This window comes from Epinephelus moara, chromosome 9, assembly GCF_006386435.1.
Source record: "Epinephelus moara isolate mb chromosome 9, YSFRI_EMoa_1.0, whole genome shotgun sequence".
NCBI classification, from domain to species: Eukaryota; Metazoa; Chordata; class Actinopteri; order Perciformes; family Serranidae; genus Epinephelus; species Epinephelus moara.
Window position 1 is genome coordinate 23,646,140 of NC_065514.1, and position 11,078 is coordinate 23,657,217.

Genomic DNA, 11,078 nt, shown 5'->3' on the forward strand with positions numbered 1-11,078 from the left:
GTTGGAAGTGAGTTACTGCCCCAAGTAGGGGAGTTCAATTATCTCGGGGTCTTGTTCACGAGTGAGGGTAGAATGGGTCGGTGGTTTGGCGAGGTGTCTGCAGTGATGCAGGCACTGTGCTGGACAGTCATGGTGAAGCTGAGCCAGAGGGCAAAGTTTTCAATTTACAGATCCATCTATATCCCAGCCCTCACCTATGGTCATGAGCTCTGGGTAATGACTGAAAGAATTAGGTCATGGATGCAAGTGGCTGAAATAAGTTTCCTCAGATGGGTGGCTGGGCTCAGACTTAGAGATAGGGTGAGGAGCTCGGACATCCAGAGGGAGCTCAGAGTAGAGCCACTGCTTGCTCCTTCATTTCAAAAGGAGTCAGTTGAGGTGGTTCGCGCATCTGATCAGGATCCTCCTGTGCGCCTCCCATTAGAGGTGTTCTGGGCATGTCCAACTGGTAGGAGGCTCCTGGGTAGACCCTGAACACACTGGAGAGATTACTTTTTTCGTCTGGCCTGGGAACACATTGGGGTCCTGCAGTAGGGGGCTGGAAAGCGTTGCTGGGGAGAAGGACGTCTGGAATACTTTGCTCAGCCGGCTGCCCCCACAACCCGCCTTCAGATAAGCGGTTGAAAATGGGTGGATGGATGAATGGATGGATGAAAAAATATTAAAGGGATATTTCACCCCTCAAATGATCCTTTATATATCACTTACGCACCCTCATGGAGGTCTGCATTTAACAGCAAAAATATATCAAACATCCATTTACAAACTCTCACACAACTTTTGCAGTATAATTCAAGTCTCATTTATTCAGCCACATGCTCAGTATTTTCCAAACACATGCATTTTTGCTAAAAACGTAATGTGTAAGAAGTTTTGCACATGGGCGAGCAGTGTGCCTTACATGAATATTACAGTTTTAGCAAAGAGAAATGTGTTTATGAGGTACTGAGCATATGACCAAATAAATATTATCTTGGAACCCATTGCCTATCAGTCTGACAACAAGAAGCCTCTAAGGGCAAGGCCAATATTTCAGGCTGATCAGGTGTAGCCAGGGAATATCTGGGCAAAAACTTTGTCTTCTGTGTGCCGGTCAATTTGCCTAATCTCTATAAAAAGATATCTACATATGAAAAAAAATGCATTCTGGTCAATGCATTTTGCCTCTCCAGATATTTACCTGCCATTCACACATGAAGGGTCAGTACCTGAACTACAAACAGGAACCAGAACACTTCTGAAACCAAAATCTTGTTCTGACACCTAGAAATTCTGCATACATATGTAGAATCTGATTAGATCAGGATAAAAGAGACAGTTGAGTAAGAGTTTATAAATGGATGTTTTGATATAGTTTTGCTGTTGTTCAACATGGACCCCTATGGCTGTAATTCATCGAGAATGTTGGCCTTTTTTAAGTTTCTTTGCTCACTGCTGAGGCATGCAAGAAAAACAATGCTTTATTCCAAATTCAGTGTAACACAGGGTGAGTAATCGACATGCTAATGATTATTTGCGGGATGACGTATTCCTTTAAATCAGCCCTGGCTTTGCTGGGGCAAGCTGGGATAACGGTTCCTTCTCCCTCAGTGGTGGCAGCAAATATTAAATTTCTGCCACTTGTAAGCAAAATATACACGAGGCATGTGCCAGGTATCTACTGCAAAAACCTGCAATATTATATGTCTGCGTAGGCAAAGTTTCACACATAAAACTGTACTAACACAGGATATAACACTCCTATTGGGAGACACATGTGAAGCATGTTATGCGTTTGTGATAATTGTCCCTGAGAACTCATAAGACAGTAATGTGCCTTCCATTCAACACTATTAGTCTGCTACCTCTATCCTGACCTGAATTACGAGCTGTCACCAAGTCACACGTTGAAACTCTAACACATCCTGACACACAGCAGTAAGCAAAGCATTGATCTCCGTGCCAGAAAAAGCTGTTGGTCTGTTGGCCAAAGCATCACAACATTATTAAAATCCAGGGCTTTGGCTACATCTGCTTTATCTGACAGGATGAGTCTTAGTCATCTTTGTTTACAGTTCTTTTTATGTTCCAAGTTGTAAACCAAGAGCTTTCCTTGACAATTGGTAAACGGTAACTTTAAAATTCACTGGATTAGAAAACTAAGCAGCTAATTACAGGGCACTAAGCGTAACTTGCATAGGCCAGTTGATTTCTTCTTTGGGGATGACAATATCCAACAGCGGTCCAACATTCCCTCAGACACACAGTGTGCACAGTCAGCCCAAATCAGATCAGCCCAGTTCAATTTCCATTATTTGAATGGGGAAGAGATAGTCCAAGTGGCTGAGTGTCCTGATAGAGAGTATGTGCTACACACTCCTCTTTTGTGCTGGGAAGGATGTGTATGAGGTCGTCAGCATTTTCCAGTTCCATTTAACACTTCTGTGATTTGTGTTGTTTACCAAACATCAACAACTCCTCCTCTGCTCATCTTACTAACACTGTCCGTCTGTGGACACAAAGTGAAATCCTGTAAGTCCAGAAAACATAATGTTCCAGAGTTTGTGAGGAAGATGAATTGAAAAAAAAAAGTAAAGTAAGTAGTAAAAGTATTAAAATGGATGATCCACATTTGAATTACCACCAAATGAACCCCCTACAGAAAAAAGATGTAAAGGGGACCTATTGTGCTTTTCTTTATGTAATTTATATAATGTTACAATGTTGGATGTTCATATGAAATGCAGCCAAACAAAATCCCTGTGATAATAAAAACTCAGGCTTGGACCTTTCTGAATACTCTTGTTTCCAAGTTTTTCTACTTTAGAGATAAGCTGACATCACCTTGTGACAGAATTTTGTATACAGTCATCTGATTCAGGTACACTTCTGCAGGTATCTTTTTTAGATACATGTACTGCTACATGTAGCAGAGTAACATGTAGCCATATGCTAATCAATCAATTTATCAATTTTATTTATAAAGCCCAATATCACAAATCACAATTTGCCTCACAGGGCTTTTACAGCATACGTCTTCAAAAACTGTATTCTTGTTTGCTGATGTTAATTTCTCCCAGATTTTGGATCACATTCCTCCTAGAACATGTCCAGTGGTGATGATTTTGGTTTATAAGCTTTTATTGGGGATTTTTCATGGGTGAAAGTGCCCCTAAAGTCCATTACAGCCATTCCCTGCCCGCAAGTACACTGCTACATGTAGCTACGTGCTAACATTGAGGAGACATGTAACCTTGGTTTCTGATAGTTTAAATTTGTACTCGATTTCAGATCAGATTCCTGGGACATGTATAGTTGTGAAGATTTTAATTAAAGCAACACTTACCTTTCTGGGAATTTTACACTTTTCTTTGTTTAGGTTAAAATGCTATTAATAAGCTGATGGCACACTGAAATGTAAGTGAATTCCACCAGAGATGAAAACTCATAATTATACCATTCTCATATGGTTCTAAGAAAACTCCGACCAATCATGGCATTCGGACCGAATGCCATGATTGGTCGGAGTTTTCTCCTGTCCTGTCTGTCTTCCCCACATGGAGGCCTCCGGCAGACGTAACCTCTTGCGTAACACCCCTCCCCACACCCTCCACCCCTGAGTCTGTGAGACAACAAATATTCTAGAAACAGGGACGCTTGTGGATATAAACTAGTAACAGGGACGCTTGTGGATATAAACTAGTAACCTGAGATGACCATGGTTTCGCCTGGAGCTGTCCTGAAGGGAAGATGCCAGCAGCGCTGTGACAGGACGCAGAAGCGGGGGAAGCGCAGAGGGGTTAGCTCTATGCTAACAGCTAACCCCATCAAACCAGCTGTTCCCAGCAGCCTTCTGGCAAACGTCCGCTCGCTGGACACGAAATTGATTACATCCGACAAGGGGGATCCACTCACTGAGGAGTGAGGGACTGTTGCGTCCTTGTGTTCACTGAGACATGGATGAATGGTAACATTTAAGACGCCAGTGTTGAGCTAAGGAGGCTAACACTACATAGAGCAGACAGGGAGGCTGCATCATCTGGTAAGCTCCGTGGTGTATACACAAACAATTCATGGTGCTGTGATATGAAAAGGATCAGTTCGTTTTTTTGTGCTGCGCATAAAAATCACAAATGAAGTTCAGTTCAGTTCATAATGTTATATATGACAACACAGCATCCAGTTGCTAATGGCTAACGTTAGCCTACTGTAGCATAGCCTCTGAAACATTAACGTTATCTTCCTTGTGTGTTTCCACTTACTAGTAGCGTTAACGCTACTATTTAACGTTAGCACTGTAACCTTATTCTAAAACCCATCAATCATCACTGACTCCGGTTGAGTTTTAAAACTCCGGGGTTGCATCACTGACTCCGGTTGAGTTTTAAAACTCCGGGGTTGCATTTGTAACGTGTATCCATGCGTGTATTTAACGTTACCATGCCAACACCTACGTCTATCATAGATGTAATGAGGACGTAATGGAGGAGGGGGGAGTAGGCCTTTGGAGGGAGGTGGAGTTGCAGGAGGAGGGGGATGGGACTTTGAAGGGAGGCGGGAGTTGTGGATGTTCAAATTTTTTCTAAGTGCTGTGTGAAATGCAAGAAAGGTAAGAGTTGCTTTAAGTAAGAAGCTTTAGTGATTTTAAGAAGAAAGTGCTGCTATACTCCTTGCGGTAACAGTGCAGAGTAACAGGGTGAATAGAGAAGATCCAGAAATGCCTACCAATCAGAGCAGACTGGGCTTTTTAGAGACTGGGCTTAAAGAGACAGGTGCAAAAAGAGTGTTTTTTGTTCTAGTAGAAACCCAAAATACAAGTACAAACCTTAAAATGAGCATGATATCCCTTTGAGGACTAGAATTGGCCTTCACAGTCCCTAGATAAACGGTAATCTTGTTTGGTGATGTTAATACCTCCCAGATTTCGGATCACATTCCTGCTAGAACATGTCCAGTGGCGATGATTTTGGTTAAGAAACTTTTATGAGGGATATTTCATGGGTGAAAGTGCCCCTAAAGTCTGTTATAGCAGGTACACTGCTACATGTAGCAACATGCTAACATTGGGGGGAAAAATGTAACTTTGGTTGCTGATAGTCAGTGTTGGGTAAGGGTTACTTTAAAAGTAATCAAAGTATGTTACTGCGTTACTTTCTAAAAAAGTAACCAGTTACTTTACTGCGTTACTCTCTGAGTAAAGTCACTCAATTACTTTAAAAGTACTTCCAACATTACTCCCTGAGAAAAGTAACTCAAGCACTTTTAAAGTACTTTTGAGTATTCTACATTTCCTATTGGGCAATGAACCACAGGGCGCTAAGCCTACATTTTTTTTGTCTCCAAAATTAAAGTTATGGACCACTTGCCCTTCACTGAGATCCAATTCTCCCATCACATCCGTCACTTTGACCAGTAGAAACACAGAACGATCTGCTGCCGTAGACAACTGTATGACAACAACACCCCAGCGTTTTTAATATTTCCTCTAGGGATGTTAAAACACAGAGTAAAAGGGGAAATGATGGTGTGAAACAGCAGAGGCACTTTGTCAGCCCACTGAGTTAACGGTACTGTCATTAGCATCAAGCTAGCAAACAATGGTACATCCTCATGGTCGGACATAAAGTAATAACATTAACAAATAGCGGCGGGGCTTTTACTCACCACAACTGCAGAGGCTCCCAGCTTCATTTGAAACAAACTACATTATAGACGGTCCGTTATTTATTAATCCCTCTGTTTGTTTATATATTTACTTTTTATCCACTCCGTTGTCTTTGTAAAGTTAATATATCGCACCGATATTTCAAACTCAACACTTGTTTCAAATTAAAAGCCCCTTATAACCTCGGCTGAGAGAATCCCTCCATTTTCTAAATAGGCTTTTATTCTGAAACATTTGTCAGAACTTCCTGTGGAAGATACCGTAGCTTGATAGTTTACTTATGGCGCTTCAAATGTAGCTCCTGCCATCTGCTGATGCTTTTAGGTGACTACAACAACATGTCGGCTGGCACATGAACAGACACAAATAATAGTAAAAGTGATAAAAATAGGACAAGAATAACCCGATGACATCACACATGCCGTGAACGACGACCGGGGAAAATTGGTGAGTACCAGCGTGTAGCGTGTACCAGGCATAATGCAAGTCCTGAGTCTGAAATATGTCTGTCAGCGAGTCCTACTCCACCTATTTAGACTCCACCGTAGACAACGGCAGCATTTCTCCGACCACGTAGCGAGCCACAAGCTCCGTGGCTTCTTTCAGACTGATAGGTTTAACGTTATCTCCGTTATTAGAACCAAACGACAGCCGTTGCTGTTTCGGAGCTGAAGGACCAGCGTTCTAAAAGTAACGGAAGTAACTGATGTCTTGTTTGAAAATGTACTTAAGTATTTGATTACTCAAACAGCAAACTAACGCGTTAGGTTACTCGTTACTGCAAAAAGTAATCAAAGTACTCTAACGCGTTACTTTGTAACACGTTATACCCAACTCTGCTGATAGTATACATTTCTCCTCAATTTCAGATCAGATTTCTGCTGGGACATGTATGGTTGTGAAGATTTTAATTAAGAACCATTTGCAGAATCAATGAGAGCGAATACAGAAGACCCAGAAACACAGATCAATCAAAGCAGACTGGGCTTTTTAAGGATTAAGGCGCTAAAACAGAATGAAGGAAAGTCAATTAAGTGTTTTTTTGTTGTTTGAACCTGAAAATAAGCATGATATCCCTTTAAGGTCTTGAATCGGCCTTCACAGATTTGAATATTACTGAATTTGGTGGTTGTATTTCAAAGGTGCAGTGCATCAAAACAACATGACATGAATATGTTTTGAACCAGAGATTTTCTCCAAGGGAATGTTGAGAAAAGACCCTAAAGCAAAAATGGATAGGCTGTGTTTTGTATGTCATGTTTAGGAATGGTTCCCTGCAGAGGTTGAATTAACTTCCTCTCACTTAGAAAATCTACAAAATCACAATTGTCTAAGGTGACCAAACTTTTATATAAATATATATCATATTCCCTGAGCTACTGTGTACCTGCATTTGTATTGTGCCAGCATCCTTTGTGTTCCTTCCTTTTTGCCCCCGCTGCTTATGTGCACTCAGTGCATTGTACATCAGTGGATTTACTCCAAATAGCTCGGCTCCCCCCTACTGCCAGTCACCCCCTCTATTTTCTGCATGTTACGTGAGTAGCATTGATGTAACATCCCCAGACACTGCCCTGGGTTTCTTATTCAGGAGGTATAGGGCTTCTAAGTAGCCATCTATCAGAAAATCAGTGCCCCAAAACCAGTTCTAATTGTGCTCACACTCTCTGGTGGCCACTGCCAATGCTGCGTCAGATTAAGTGTATGACCAACCCATTAATTTCCAATCCATTGTTTTGTGAGCGCTGTTGCCCGGTGAACGTGAGTGTTGTTTTGTTTTCAACCCTTCACCCTGACTTTGTTTCTCTCTCCCTTGCTTTGCCTCTAACTTTGTTAGTCTTCCTCCTCTAACTTTTTCCTTCATCCCTGTTTTGCCTCAGCTTTGAGCTTGGATACATGAAAGCAGGGCAGCTAGCCAGTCCCAGCCACGCTGTAGGACATGCTTGTTTGTCATGGATGCCTCTCAATGGGCGAAGAGAAGAACAGCAGACAGTGTTGCTCTGGGCAACACAGCCCTCCTTGGGTATGGTGACATGAGTCACTGGGTACATCCGTCTTTATGTCTGTCATAAGTGCTTTCAAGTGTCATTAGAGATGGCTACACCGGCAGATTAATCAGGTTTACCTCTCAAACTGAAATAAACTCATTACAAATGCACATTGAGTGACCAGCGATTATTCAGACCAACATAACTTACATTTAAATTCCAGTCAAGGTCATGTAGTTCCAAAAAAATCATGGCTTGGGCAGAATTATGGGGAAATTATGCTCAAGACATTAGAATTTTTCATTTGACATAATGGTGCAGTCAAAAAAAAAAAGGCATTTTGGGTGTGACTATTTAAGCCATTTTTTTCCTGCCTGTTATATTACTATGAAATTTTGACCTCTAGAGGAGAGAAAGACTTCAAAACAATGTCACAGCAGGTAAAATCTAGTATAGTTCAGGCTTTTCAACAGAGGAGTGGACCTCAGTCACAGACAACCTGGTCTCACTCCAAAGTCATCGGGCAGTGACTTGTGGCATCAGAAATGAAAAAAGACGTCCTTTAAAATCGGCATGATATGTGGCCGGTCGCCGTTATAGTTTTAACAGCACTCGGCAGCATCAGGGGGAAACATGCCGGGACAAGAACGAAGGTTAAGGCGGTAAAAGTCCACGTAGGGTAGGCGGGAGTGGTGGTGGATGGGTCCAACAAACAGTGACTTTCACCCGTGAGAGCGGTGTTCGTGTCTTGTAAGATTATAAAGCGTAACATTATAAACACGTGTTTTTGTTGAGTAAGCCGAACCATGTGCGTTAGTTGTTGAAGGAAATGTCAATTTGCAGCGCTGTACTGACATAGTGCATTTATATTGAAAAAGGTTGTAAAGAAACAGCAAATTTCCTGCAAAAACCGAAGAAGACAATGCATGTGACAGGCATGACTGATCAGGCATCCCAGAACATCAACAACCAACGCACCCACAGTACCTTTCACGTCGTACCTGGATGCGGAAGGTCTATGACCGAACGTCGATATGTGATGAGGTCAGAGTGAGAATGTGTTGCACATGACTTGGACTCAAGTGAGACTCAAGTCACAAATTTGTTGACTGGACTGGACACGAAAAAAGACTTGCACTCGACTTCAACTTTAGCACCAATCACTCGTGACTTTACCAAAATTACTTGATACTTTCTCAAGCCTAAAGATTAAAACTTTTGGTAAAACAGTATGCGACAAATCAAGTAATTTCCATTTGTTTTCTGAATCAACTAAAGTTAATAAGATTAATTCTCAGCAAGCTGACAGTAATTTCCCCAGAGGTCCACTGCTGTTGAATTTGAAAGATAAATTAATGTTCATTTTGCAATATTGTTTCATAAACTTTAAATATTGTTTCAAAATTGCTTCAGCGTTAAAACAGATCTTTCTGAAATTTCAATGATGATTAATGAGAACTTTTTTTTACAACCATCAGAAGTCAATGTTGTTTCAATGATGAAGGTCGGTCGTGTGTCAGCTGGGACAACTCCCGACTTTGTTCAACATTTCCAATTGCACAAAAAGTCAAGGCTAATATTAATATATCAAGCTAAAACTTAGCCAACATTAGCTCAACAGCTAAGTAACTTGTTTAAACAAATATATACAAATTTTACAAAGTATTCATGATTTTTGTAAAAGTAATGGTATTACATTTGCTGCAGAGTGCATTAGGGCTTGAAACCCAAAGTTAAGGACTTGGGACTTGCCTGTCTTGAATTGGCAGTTGAGTACAAAAACTTACTTGTGACTTGCATAACAACTATGTCCTACCTCTGCTTTTCAAGATCATATGGCTCACAATAACACATTCATCAGAGATAGTAACATGGGCATCCCTTAATAGTCTTTTTTCCACCCTCAACCTAAACGTCTAGTTTGGTCCACCCTCTCGTGAGGCAAATCTCTGGGTGTTTAGCTTTCTTAGTCTGCCATTTCACACTGCGCAGGTAGCATAGCTTGTCTGAGCCTGTTTGCTGGAAATAGGTTCCTACAGTGTATAGAAGGTCGATAAGAGCCAATAGGGAACAACCAGTCTGAACATGGGCTTGAGAACCCAAACAATTAGCTACAAGCTGATATGTGTTGATTCTCTGTAGGTTTGGCAGTCGCCCACAAGCAACCTTTCCCACATTACACAGACAGTTTAATTACAAAGACATTTATTTAATGTTAATATCGCTTAATGGAACTTTAATTACACCTCTCCTCCACCAGTCATTCTTAATCTGTATAAGGTTGTAGCTACCTTCCTCTCCTTCTGTTCCTATACCTTGATGTCTCTTTGCCTCTGTCACTCTGCCCTGCTTCCCTTCACTTCTCTGCAGCCCACCTTCCACTACCTCTCTCTCTTGATCCCTTCAGCAATATTCCACATCTTTGTAACTCTCACTTTGCATCTTTCAGCTCTCCCTTTCCCTCGGCTTCGCCATCCCCTCTCTTTCTCTTTGAGAGGTGGCTGTCATAAGATGAAAAGCTAATTTTTTTTTGTCTCACTCACTCCCTGTTCCCCCCTCACTCAGTACATCACCCTGTCTGTTTGACTGCCTTTCTCCCTTCTGCTCTCTCTGCCCTCCTAAATCAAGCAGAGAGAGACACAGCCAGGAACTGTTCAAACAAAATGCTAATGGTCTGCTAATGGATCCGTGCTTTCCATAGCTTTGCCTGGTGGCTGGCAAACTATAGAGTCTGCACAAGAGTTTACACTATGCAATGAGAACAAAGGCCCAGCCTGAAGACATACACTCATAGCCACCTTGCTAAGTACACCTGTTTTATACGGAGTGAATAGGTGCTGCTACTGTTGAACTAAATATTACATCACGCAGGACATGTGGTCTAAGCATATTTGGGTGGTATGATGCCAGTGGCTCAGAAACAGTAGCTCTTTCGAGGTTTTTCCACACACTTCTCTTTTCACTAGTCTTATGTCGGTGTAAGATCACCACAATGTCACGATCTGGTAAAGCAGGTTCGGACCCAAACATAGAAAGAGTTCAATAATTAAGTGAAGAAAAATAAACTTACAGCGTGTGGTCCAAAAACAGGCAGGCAACAGAGGCAAAAGGAGCATTGAAACACTGGGAAACTAACTGTAGAAACAGGAAGGGGTGACAACAAAGTGGCAAGAGAAAAGGTCCACTCAAGGACTGAATACACCAGGAGAGCAGGGTGATCAGACACAGGTGAAACTAACGAACTCATGGAACACAGGTGTGGTGGAAAACAGGAGGGAAACCACACAAAGACAGGAAGTTAAGCAAGAAATGATAAATAAGGTGAGTATTGCAAAATAAAACAGGAAACAAAAGCATAGCTAACTGGATGAAACAAGGAAAAATCTATAATCTAGAAAACAAAATCCTTATGATAGCTGAACACAAGAAAATAAGACCAGACTGGA

General features: G+C 41.6%; 1 protein-coding gene across 1 annotated transcript in view; it reads right to left on the bottom strand.

The window, feature by feature from the left end:
• Window positions 1–10,784, bottom strand: part of brinp1 (bone morphogenetic protein/retinoic acid inducible neural-specific 1) — a 252,612-nt gene extending 241,828 nt beyond the window's left edge. Inside the window, exon 1 of the mRNA XM_050052795.1 lies at window positions 10,703–10,784. The gene's annotated coding sequence lies outside the window, so the exon portion shown is untranslated. The remainder of the gene's footprint in view (window positions 1–10,702) is intronic.
• Window positions 10,785–11,078: the final 294 nt, after the last annotated feature.